The 11,968-nt window shown below is 45.2% G+C and overlaps 1 pseudogene; it reads right to left on the minus strand.

Moving 5' to 3' along the window:
* Positions 1 to 8,430: 8,430 nt before the first annotated feature.
* On the minus strand, positions 8,431 to 8,572 carry LOC125549675 (small nucleolar RNA Z247; annotated as a pseudogene).
* Between the last annotated feature and the right edge of the window lie 3,396 nt (positions 8,573 to 11,968).

Below are 11,968 nucleotides of genomic sequence, written 5' to 3' on the forward strand. Positions count from 1 at the left end.
TCTTGTTGAGGTTATGAAGAGTGCTTGGAGGAACGATGAGGGGTGTGATGGAGTACACCGCTTAAGAGCATAATACCGACTTGACCAGGGCCGTGCGGCCAATGGTTGTGATGTCCTGGCCCTCCCAAGTAACAAGTTTGCCGGCCGCCTTATCCTCAAGATATTGGAAATCCACCTTCTTAAGTTGCCACACTGAGAGAGGTAGGCCTAAGTATCTCACTGGGAAGGACGCTCGGGCTGCCGGAATGCTCTCGAGAATGAGACCAAGGTTGAGGTGGTTGCATCTGATTGGCATAACCGAGCTCTTCAGAAAGTTGGTATGTAGGCCCGTAACCTCGCCAAACCCACGCAGGATCGACGCAAGGTTATCAATGTCTTGCTTGATAGGAGCGACAAAGACCGCGACGTCATCCGCATAGAGAGATGTTCGCACCGTGGCTCCCCGGCCTCGAATCTTATGAAGAAGGCCTTTCCGCGTTGCCAAATCAAGGATCTTGTGCAGGGGGTCGATCGCAATGACAAAGAGAAGGGGGGACACGGGGTCTCCCTGCCGAAACCCACGGCTGTGCATGATCGGCGGTCCACGCAACCCATTAAGAAGGATGTGTGATGAAGATGTTGAAAGGAGAGCAGCAACCCAGTCACGGAATTTGGGTGGGAACCCCATACGCTGCAGAAGGTCCAGAATGTAACTCCGCTTGACCGAATCAAACGCCTTCTTGATGTCCAGCTTGAAAAGCACCGCCGGAGTTTTGCACTTTTGTAGCCTCCTTGCGAAGTTTCGGACATACATGAAATTGTCGTGAATGCTATGCCTCTTGATGAATGCACTTTGAGTGTTGGACACTAGGGCATCCATAAGGGGGGCAAGACGGAGCGATATGACCTTGGCGATGGCGTGGATGAGGCTAATGGGCCTGTAATCGGGGATGCCCTCCGCCCCCTCCTTCTTGGGTAGGAGCACGACATTGGCGGAGTTGAGCCAGTGTAGGTCGGATGTGTGGAGGGAGTCGAAACGCTCGATGACCCTCATGACCGCGTGCTTGATAATGCCCCAACACTTCTTGAAGATGACAACTTGTATGGTTGTTCATCATAAGAAATATAAAATTATTTTTTACTTCAGTTTATTCGGTTAACCGTTTGGTTTTTGGTATATACCATAAAAACCAAAGTTCAAATCGGTATGAAAAGTTCATACCATACCAAAACCAGAAACCATAAAAACTATAAATTTGGTTTGGTTCGATTTATTTTTGGTATGGTTTTTTAGTTCGGTTTTCAAATGCACAGAGTGAGAAATAAGCACTAGCGCTTAACAAATATGATTTATTTTACTAAGCATCTCTAAGCACCCTGCATTGTATAAAGCCAACAGGTTGAGGTAAGCTTTTGCCGAGCAGTTTTCTTTGTGTTTTCTCTGTACAACCAAGCGGCTTTTTTATTTTTGTTTTTTCTTCATTGTGGCTATTCTTTGGGCATTTTATGTACAGTTTTCCAGGGTTTGTTAACATAAGCAGAGCAGCTGCTCTGCTGTTTGGCACACAAGCAGTTTCCTAGTTTTCCAGTGCATTCGGCAAGAGAACACTGATGAGAAGGGCGCACAAGCACGCACATAGTCCAGGCCAAAGGCGATCCAGCAAGTCCGCCTGCTACGTCGTCCAATAATTCCAGGAGCACGAGGGGGCCTCCCTCCACGCTGTGATGATTAGCTAGCCCGGGTTGGCGTGTTGCCATCATCCACGGTGACAGCGCCGCCGTGCCGCCGCGGCGGGAATCGGACGCTCCCCAGCACCTCCCCAGTGGATATCCCTCGCGCCGGCATATCCGCGTGGCATCTCCTCCGCGGCATGCATCGCCGACTAGTTCAGGCTACAGTTGGCGTGTACCCGCATCATGGCCCAGGCATACGAGGGATGGTATACCTGCTGATTGCCGGATATCCTTTTTCTCCAGTGACTGTAACAAGGCCCAAGGACATGATGAAAGGTCAAGTTTACGTACGGGATTGAGGAGTAACTCGACAGAAAGGGCATGAGATTGATTTCCAGCCGTGCAGGTCGATCTCGCTCACTGATCACCGGCTGGGGTCAGATTATGGATAACTAAACTACCTGTGTGATCCCCCCGGATCGACCGATTAATTTCTTATTCTCTCCGCATCGCTCTCGTGAAAACTGCTCCCTGCTCCCACCGAATAAGACCTTTCATTAGGGGGCTACAAATATCATCGGTCGTCAGCCATGTATTGCCAGATGCTTGCCGTTAGTTAACATTATCTTCCCCCTATGAATTGAATTGTGAGTGAATGAATAGTATAACATGGGCGAGTAGAGTGGAGTAGATCTTTTTTCTGATAGAGTGACATACAAGTGTACAGTATTTCTTACGCCTGGATCGGATCACACGTTTTAATCCACGACCACGAGACGCCTCAACTGCTGATACACATTCTTAAAAACTTGTTCTCTGCGTCGGCCTGGGGGAGATGATTCGGCTACTAACCACTGCCCACTGGTATATACCAATGTGCATATCATGGCTAACAGCATATATGCAATGTACCCGTGTTTTTGTGCTTTCAGCATTGCAATGGGCGGCGAGAATGGTAGCCACGCCCACACGCCGCACACAGAATTCTACACTATAGTAGTACGTACAATTGTCTTGTTCAGCGGCAAACTAAACAATGGGAGCTGGGGGCCAATGGCTTGACTTGTACATGCTCTGCCAGTGTGCCATGTAGATTAGGTCCGAAGCCCCTGCATCTGCACCTCACGACAACATAGGAACACACTAATCATTGTGCATTCTTCTGAAATTTCTGCTCTTCTAATTTCCGTATTCGTTCTCTTCCTCGGTTCCTCGTGCCCCAAGAAAAGTTAGGGTTCCTCTGCTTCTTGTCGGCGTCGCCGCCGGTCCGCTTTGTCTCCGCTGGCCTTAGGACCATGCGGCGTGGTGGATCCTGGCCATGGCCGATGAGAGGACTTCGTTTTTTGACGTTTATTTGAGTTTTGTTAGGGTTTATGTCTTATTTAGGAAGGCGAGACGGCGGCGGCTCTCTGAATATGAAATAAGATTCTCCCAGCCTATCCCCCTTCCGGTGATGCGTCTAGTATCGTCGGTGGGCGTGTGGATGTATGTCTTCGATGGATCTGTCTTTGGTGGATCTGCTTGGATTTGGTCGTTGTTCGTCTATGTTCATGTGTCTTTTGGTCGGATCCTTTCAGTCTAAGCTACTATTCATGGACGGCGGTTGCTGTTCTGGTGCGCAGGTCATATGTGTCCTTAGCACGACGACTTACCCACTGTCTACTACAACAAATTTTGCATGGCTCCAGTGAAGAAGGGGCGATGACGGCGGCGCGCCTTCGACTCGCTTCTGGTAGTCATCGCTAGTTGGTCTATGGATCTGGATGTAATTTTTATTATTTCTAATTTTCGTTGTACTGCCATGATTAAAGATGAATAGATTTGAAGTTTTTTCGTAAAATAAGAGAAAATGAGATGGCTTTTGGAAATGAAATGAATGGCGGAACCGGAACCGTATGATCCTCTGGTTTATGAATCACAGGGAACTGAGGCGGGACGGATAATCTAGACAGGCTATGTTTTGTACATTTCTGCATTCAAACAAATGTTTTAGCGTATCAACAGTATCAAGAAATCTAATTATCAAACTGCCCTTCTTTGCGTCTTGTTCCCAGTGAACGCCAAGGAACGCGTACAGATATCAGATATGGAAGGAGAGCCCTTGCTTCCGCTGACGAATCATAAGGATGAAGAAATATATAAACGATGTTCACATTCCAAGCAACAAGGGCCAATGGCGGCATGAATGGTAGGGTAGCCGATGTTAAGCGGCGTGTCTCTAGCTTCCTTCGGATAACAATGCCAACGCTACCGGAGCTCTTTCGCTGCTCCTTCGGATGAGCTCGTCCTCGTCCGCTGCATCGCCACCAAATGCTGATATAAAGTGATAAGCACCCTCCTTAAACAATCAGAGGGAGCAGGTCAATCATGAGCTGCTCAGGTCCGTAGTTTGTAGTGCACATATATATATTCCTAGTACCAACTGGGTATATTTTCTCGATATATAAATCCCAAGCTCTTTTCGATGTGCCAAAGCCTGATGGAAGCAGGGACAATTCACTAATGGTTTAATAGGTGCGGTGAAAGTAATGTATACCCACATAGTCAGGAAAATTTGGTATAATGCAAGATAAAGTTCCGGTTGATTAGGTATCAGGGTGTATTTTAAGAGCACTTTCAGCAGTTTTTATGCTAAAGCTAAAGACCTTGCGAGGGTTTGGAGAAACTCCTGAAAGATTGCGTGGAAGCGTATGCCTTTGAGCAGGGACGCGTACGTGTTATATAGGCAATGCAGATTACATCATGCGGCAGTTAGGTTGTGGATTGATCCTCAAGAAAACTATACAAGAGATAAGGATAAACCCTAACAACCTAACCACCTAGATTACAATGCACGCAATCTACCTACCTCTCTACGGTATACGGTTTACACTACCGTATACCTTGTACATGACTCTTTCTAACACGCCCCCTCAATCACAGCTTCACCAAGTTGAGATTGCTCTTAAAGTCTTCTAACTTCTTTCATGACAAAGCTTTGGTAAAACCATCTGCAACTTGGTCACCTATGGGAATAAAACGGATATCTAGTAGTTTGTTAGCTACTCTCTCTCGAACAAAATGATAGTCCACTTCTATGTGTTTTGTCCTTGCATGAAACACTGGATTTGCTGACAGATATGTGGCACCAATATTATCACACCAGAGACGTGCAACTGGTGAGTGCATAACTCCAAGTTCACGTAGCAAAGTTTGAACCCAAATAATCTCAGCAGTGGCATTGGCTAAAGATTTGTACTCTGCCTCTGTACTAGACCGAGAAACAGTAGCTTGCTTACGTGCACTCCAAGAAATCAAATTTGGACCAAAGAACACACAAAACCCTCCTGTGGACTTTTTGTCATCTGGACATCCTGCCCAGTCAGCATCAGAGAAAGCACTAACAACATTGAAAGTTGACTTGGTAAATTTCAGACCCGTACTCATAGTGCCCTTGAGGTATCTCAAAATTCTCTTAACAGCTGTCATATGTTGAGAATTAGGAGAATGCAAGTACTGGCATACTTTATTAACAGGGAAACAAATGTCAGGTCTTGTCAGTGTCAAGTACAGCAAAGCACCTACCATACTCCTGTATTTTGTTGATTCCTCGTCCCCTAGAGGCTCCCCTTCTTCTCTTGACAACTTTTCTGACGTGGAGAGGGGCATGTTTGAAGCCTTACAATTTACCATTCCTGCACGCTTAAGCATATCCAGGACATATTTTTCTTGAGTAAGGAGTATTCCATCTTTTACCTTTCTCACCTCAATACCCAAGAAATAATGAAGACCACCCAAATCTTTCAAGGCAAAATCCTTCTTAAGATCTTCTAGCAATGCTACAGTTGCATCTTGTGATGAGCTAGCAACAATAATATCATCAACATAAACCAACATAAAAATAGTGATATTTCCCTTTCTGTAGAAGAACAAAGAAGTATCTCCCTTGGATGATTTGAAACCAAGTATTTGAAGTTTTTCCCTTAACTTGGAGTACCAAGCCCTAGGTGCTTGTTTTAGTCCATACAGAGCTTTATCAAGTTTGCATAGATAATTATCCTTTCCTTTTACCTCATAACCAGGTGGTTGTCTCATATAGACTTCTTCCTCTAGAACGCCATGAAGAAACGCATTCTGAACATCCAATTGCCTTAGGCTCCAATTTCTTGATACTGCAACAGAGAGAACAAGTCTGATAGTAGCTGCCTTTACAATAGGACTAAAGGTATCTTCATAATCTATACCATATCTCTGTTTAAAACCTTTGGCTACTAATCTTGCCTTATACCTATCAACTTGACCATCTGCTTTCCTTTTAATTCTATAAACCCATTTACAGTCAATGATATTCTTGTTTCGTGTTGGTGGAACTAGATGCCACATCTTATTTTTAATAAGAGCACCATACTCATCATTCATAGCCATTTTCCATTTTGTGTCACTTAGAGCTTCATGCAAACTACTTGCCTCACCAGTAGTTGTTAAACCTCCAAACCGAGGTTTGAGCTTGTCATACCTGACCGTACCATCTGTACGAATTTGTGGTTTTACAATCCCGTGTTGTGATCTTGTCCTACAAGATGGCATATCAGGAGCTGCATGAGGCTGCGCCGCAGAAGATCCGGCCGAGGGAATCACAGCCGCGCGGGATCCCACGTCGATCCTGCCATCAGTTGCACGAGATCCCATGTCGATCCCGTCGTCAGTGCCGGGGGATCCGACATACGCGCCCACATCAGGTTGGTCCACCTGGCGGTCATCGTGAGGCAGCGCCCGGTGCGAGGGACCGGTCGGCTCAGAAGTTGGCCCACCCGGGGAGCCAACGCCCGACACGCCCACGCGCCCTCCTGGCCCACCTGGGGAGGCAGCACCCGACGTGCACACGCGCCCCCTGGGAGGGGTGCGATCCAAGGCGGATTCCCCTGGGATGCCGCCTGCACCTGCACTGTCATCCTCGGAATCAGCGGCAGCAGCACCTGAATCTCCTCCGTGCTCCGAGCCATTTTTGTCCTGTACTGCCTGCATAAAATGACGCATAGGGGCTAGATTTTCACCAGAATTAGCAGGAAAATTTGCATGTTGATCAAGCACTCGTTCACCCCCATGATCAATAGGCTCAGACAGGGTAGTTTCAGGTAGCAATAAGATCTCAGATCGAAGGGGAGTGCCTGCATTAGGGTTTAAAGCCTTGAAAGGAAAAACCGTCTCATCGAAGATGACATCCTAGATATGTAGAATCGGCCAACAGCAACATCAAGGCATTTAAAACCTTTGTGAAGATTGCTGTATCCGAGAAAAACACATTGTTTGGATCGAAATTCTAATTTTTTGGAATTATAGGGACGGAGGTTTGGCCAACAGGCACATCCAAAAACTCGAAGGGAATGATAGTTTGGTTGTTCATGAAACAGACGACCCAGGGGGGTTTCATAGTTGATCACTTTACTAGGGGTGCGATTTATGAGATATGTGGCAGAGAGAAAAGCCTCATCCCAAAATTTTAAAGGCATGGAGGCATGAGCCAAGAGAGAAAGACCCACATCGACAATGTGACGATGTTTTCTTTCAGCTGATCCATTCTGCTGATGAGCATGAGGACAGGAGACATGGTGGGTGATTCCTAGTTGGCGAAAGAAGGAATTTAAACGTTCATATTCGCCACCCCAGTCAGTTTGCATGGTGATAATTTTCCTATTGAACAACCTTTCAACTAATGCTTGAAATTCATGAAAGATTTTGAAGACTTCAGACTTATGCTTAAGAAGATAGATCCATGTGAATTTGCTATAATCATCAATAAAGGACACATAATAGTTTTTCCTATTGATAGAATCACGGGCAGGCCCCCATACATCGGAGAAAATTTGCTCTAAAGGAGCTTTAGATACACTGATCGAACTAGGATACGGTAGTTGGTGGCTCTTGCCTAATTGACAAGCGTCACAAACACCATCTTTATTCAACTCACTACTTGAAAAAGGAATGTTGTTGTGGCTAAGGACATGACGAACTATGGTTGATGAAGGATGCCCTAGCCGACTGTGCCACCTGTCCGTGGACACTTTATTGACACCAAACGCCTGTTTGTTGGAGGTCACCGGAGCCGATGATAGGGGGTAAAGACCACGTTTACACCTGCCTTGGAGAAGGGTTCTCCTCGTTCCCCGTTCCTTAACGAAAAATAAACGTGGGTGAATTTCAAGAAAGGTGTTGTTGTCAGTGGATAAACGATGAGCTGAGATAAGATTTTTGGTGGCATCGGGTACATGCAATATATTTTTGAGATGAAGATCACGAGTGGGGGTTTGAACAGTGGATTGACCAATATGACAAATTTCCATACCTTCCCCGTTTGCAGTATGGACTTGCTCGTTGCCGTTGTACTTGTTGCGGACGGTCAACTTGTCGAGCTCGCTGGTGATGTACGGTCCGTAGCCCCCGTGTCCAGGTACCAGTTTGTGTCCACTCCATAGGACGAGGTGGTGGCCGAGCCTGCACTTTTCTCGTTCTTGGTGAAGGAGATGTCGAAGCGGCGGCAGCACTCGACGGCGGTGTGGTTTGCCTTCTTGCAAATCTGGCAAACAACCTCAGGGAGATCGTTGCCTCCTCCATTGCCGTTGCCACGGCCTCCATTGCCGCGGCCACCGCCTCCATTGCCACGGCCTCCATTGCCGCGGCCTCCTCCGTTTCCACGGCCTCCACGGCCGCCTCCTCGACCGAAACCACCACGGCCACGAGACACGGCGTTGGCCGAGGATTGAGAGGGCTGATTTCCCCCTTCAAACATGGCAAGACGCTTTTCAAAACCAATCAGCTGAGAATAAAGTTCAGCTACCTTGATGGGCTCAGTCCTCGCAACGCAGATGGACGAGACGAAGGAGATGTAGTCGAAGTCGAGTCCGGCGAGGATGTAGGAGACCATGTCGTCATCGTCGAGCGGCTTCCCTACTGAAGCCATCTCGTCGCCTAGCGCTTTCATGCGCCCGATGTACTCGGCGATGGTCGCGGTGCCCTTTTTGGTGGTGGAGAGGGCAATCCGCGTGTTGACGATGTGGCCTGCGTCTCGGAGAGAACCATCTCTCTGATCGCGGTCCATGCCGCGGCGGCCTTGGTGCAGTGGGCGACTTGGATCATCACAGGAGCAGAGATTGAATTGAAGATGAAGCTGAGCACCTAGGAGTCTTGCGCCAACGCGGTAGATGTTCCGGATTCGGCACATCGGTGGGCTTGCCGTCCTTGTCGACAAGCTTGGGCTCTGGGAACGGGTGATCGGGTTGAGGTGGTCGATTAGCCGGGCTCCGCGGATGGTAGCTAAGGCCTGTGCGCGCCACACTAGGTAGTTGCCGCGGTGGAGCTTTTCAGCGATGGGAATGAGGGCATATGGAGCGGCGGCGGCGGAGCTAGAGCTGGCCATGGCTACTAGGTTTGATGCGAGCTGCTAGGTTTGGATGCGGTAGAGGAACTAGACTCTGAATACCATGAAAGATTGCGTGGAAGCGTATGCCTTTAAGTAGGGACGCGTACGTGTTATATAGGTAATGCAGATTACATCATGCGACAGTTAGGTTGTGGATTGATCCTCAAGAAAACTATACAAGAGATAAGGATAAACCCTAACAACCTAACCACCTAGATTACAACGCACGCAATCTACCTACCTCTCTACGGTATACGGTTTACACCACCGTATACCTTGTACATGACTCTTTCTAACAACTCCGACAAACAGGATCCAATGGCAATGCTATGTAGACTTGTAGTTATGCGATGCCATTTCCATGTCGTTCTCACATATTTACATAACTCTTTTATTTGTTGCAATCAAAAAGGATGATGCGCAAGCGAAGAGACACCACCGGTCATCGGACACATTTACATATTGATATATATGTATTGACAGGTACCTGACTTCTATTCGCATGCTATAATTGATGAAGACTCGGGATTTATCCACCCATCTTACCAAATTTCTACTGAATATATCACATGTGTGTGTGTGTGTAAATGTAAGCACTAGGATTTGAACGTGGTGTGTGGAGCCCTGGTCCTATGACTGCACCACACTAGCACTAGATTCCATCTCTAAGCTTGTATTGGCCGAATGTAACCCTGTTAACATTCAATATAACTCCCTGATTACCCGCAAAAAATGAAAGATGCATAACATTAGATACATAAGAGCAATACTTTGGTTTTCCTAAAAAAAATTGTTCATTCTTGCTTCATACGCAATGTGACCATTTTTGTCAACATTTTCAAAAAACAATTCTAGTAAGTTGAGGTCAGTTTTACTAACGCAAACTGCAGAGGTGCTGTGAATGGTTCAAAAGGTTTAAAGAACCAAGCATGCCAACTATCATAGGACAAGAATACTCTTTGCCAAGTTGTACTAACTACAGGGTACCCCGTGCGTTGCTGTAGGAATTATTGATGAAAATTTGAGTTGATAGCATGAAAACCAAAATTTAAAGTAATATGGCTTATTATATTTGATTATGTGTAGTTGTAGAAATATTTATAGAATATAATTGAATGAGAAATATTTTTTCATGCATGGTTGAATGTTGTGGTGGGTTCTTTCCCATGCATGATTGCAAGTTGAGGTGGTCCTTAGCCCATTCATAATTGTATGCTCAGGTGGCATGCTTGCATATTGAGATAAATAAGTTAGTGAAGATGACTCTCTTAAGTATATAGGATCTGAGGTTTGATTTTTAGTCCTTACACAAATATACGAAAGGATGTGTAGGAAATGGTATGATTTTAAACAAATAATACTTGGTTGAATATAAAAACTAAGACAAACAATGGAGACTCATGGCAAAACTAAAAGTAACAATAAAACCTTAAAAAGACCCTTACATATCTTCCTTACGGCTACACCTTAACGTCATTCATCCCTACCTCTTATGAAACAATTTCGAAAAATCAAAACTACATAAACTTGACTTCTCGCAAAGGTGTTGAATAGTACATTTTTTGTTATGTCACACTACTAAAATGACGTAACCAACAGGAGATCTACTATTCATTATAGTAATTGTATAATCAACAAAGTAAACAACTTTTAGAGTGGAATAAAACATGAAAAGAACGAAAATACCAAAGTCGGAAACACCTGGACTCGGAATAAGGAAGACTACTCCTCTTTAGCCGCCCTCTGGGGTATCTGGAAGAGTTGGAACTCTACGGTTTTTCGGGACAATCACCGCCCACCCATGGTAGTGGCATGCAACATTGTGGTTGACGTTTTGTTGTGTCGTTGGCGCTGCTTTAGGTCTATGCGGAAATCAATTTTAGAGTCTTGGGTATAGATTTTCTTTGTCGTAGCGTAAGTGCTTTGTAAAACGCCTATCGGCGAGCGTGTTTGCTGCCGATGTCCAGAAACCCTTGTATACTTCCCTACATCCTTGCCGTGAAAACTAAAACCGCATCTTAATAAAAATGTTTAGGTGGGCATTTCGCGCTTTTCAAAAGAAAAAAACAGCCTATAAACTACAACGGGAGTGCAATCCCCCCCCCCCCCCTCGAAGGTGCGATGATATCACTCTTTCCACAAATACCAAATCACATAGGAAGCAGTAGTGATACTTTCCTTTCTTGCATCCTTTAGCATAGGTAAATGATCCGCTACCAGAAAATGGTTGACATCTCATTCATACTAACAACAACCATCTCAGGGTTGGAATGGCTAATGGTGCTTAAACTTATTTTACAAGAGGTCAATTCAACATTAGATGACACCACACTACTTCTCAAAAATGTACCTCGTGCACCCAGGAGACTAAAGTGCAAAACAAATCTGGCATAGAACTAATACAATCCATGTACCATAAAATTTGAAAATCCAAAATCATCAGTGGCTCGAGAAATGGAATGGACAAGTGAGTGTAAATAATTCCAAATGTGAAGTAACATCAGTCAGCTTATACTATTCACAAGTTAATATGTCATTTTGTTTCTTGTGCTCTAGTTTGACTATCGGTTTGAAATAGTATGATAAAGTGCATATATGCCTATGTTAATGAGCTTTCTTATTTATGTTGACAACTTTTACGCGTTGTACTTAGGACTTAGTACATAAGGTGCACTCAAACCACAAAAACTATATCTCACCTATTTCTAGTTGGAGCAAGCACTCACTTACGTGTTTGCCAAATGAGCCACGACCACATATTAGGATTACTCTTTTTTTGTTTTCCCTTTTCCTTCTGTTTTCCCTTTCTTTTTACATTTTTTTTTTGTTTTTTTTGTTTTACTAGCTGTTCCCTTTTTGTTCCTTTTTCTTTCTTTCCTTGTGTTTCTTGAGTAAAATGCATGGTTTTTATAAGACACA

The sequence above is a fragment of the Triticum urartu genome, chromosome 3A, assembly GCF_056163025.1.
Source record: "Triticum urartu cultivar PI428250 chromosome 3A, HENAU_Tu73, whole genome shotgun sequence".
In the NCBI taxonomy this organism is placed as follows: domain Eukaryota; kingdom Viridiplantae; phylum Streptophyta; class Magnoliopsida; order Poales; family Poaceae; genus Triticum; species Triticum urartu.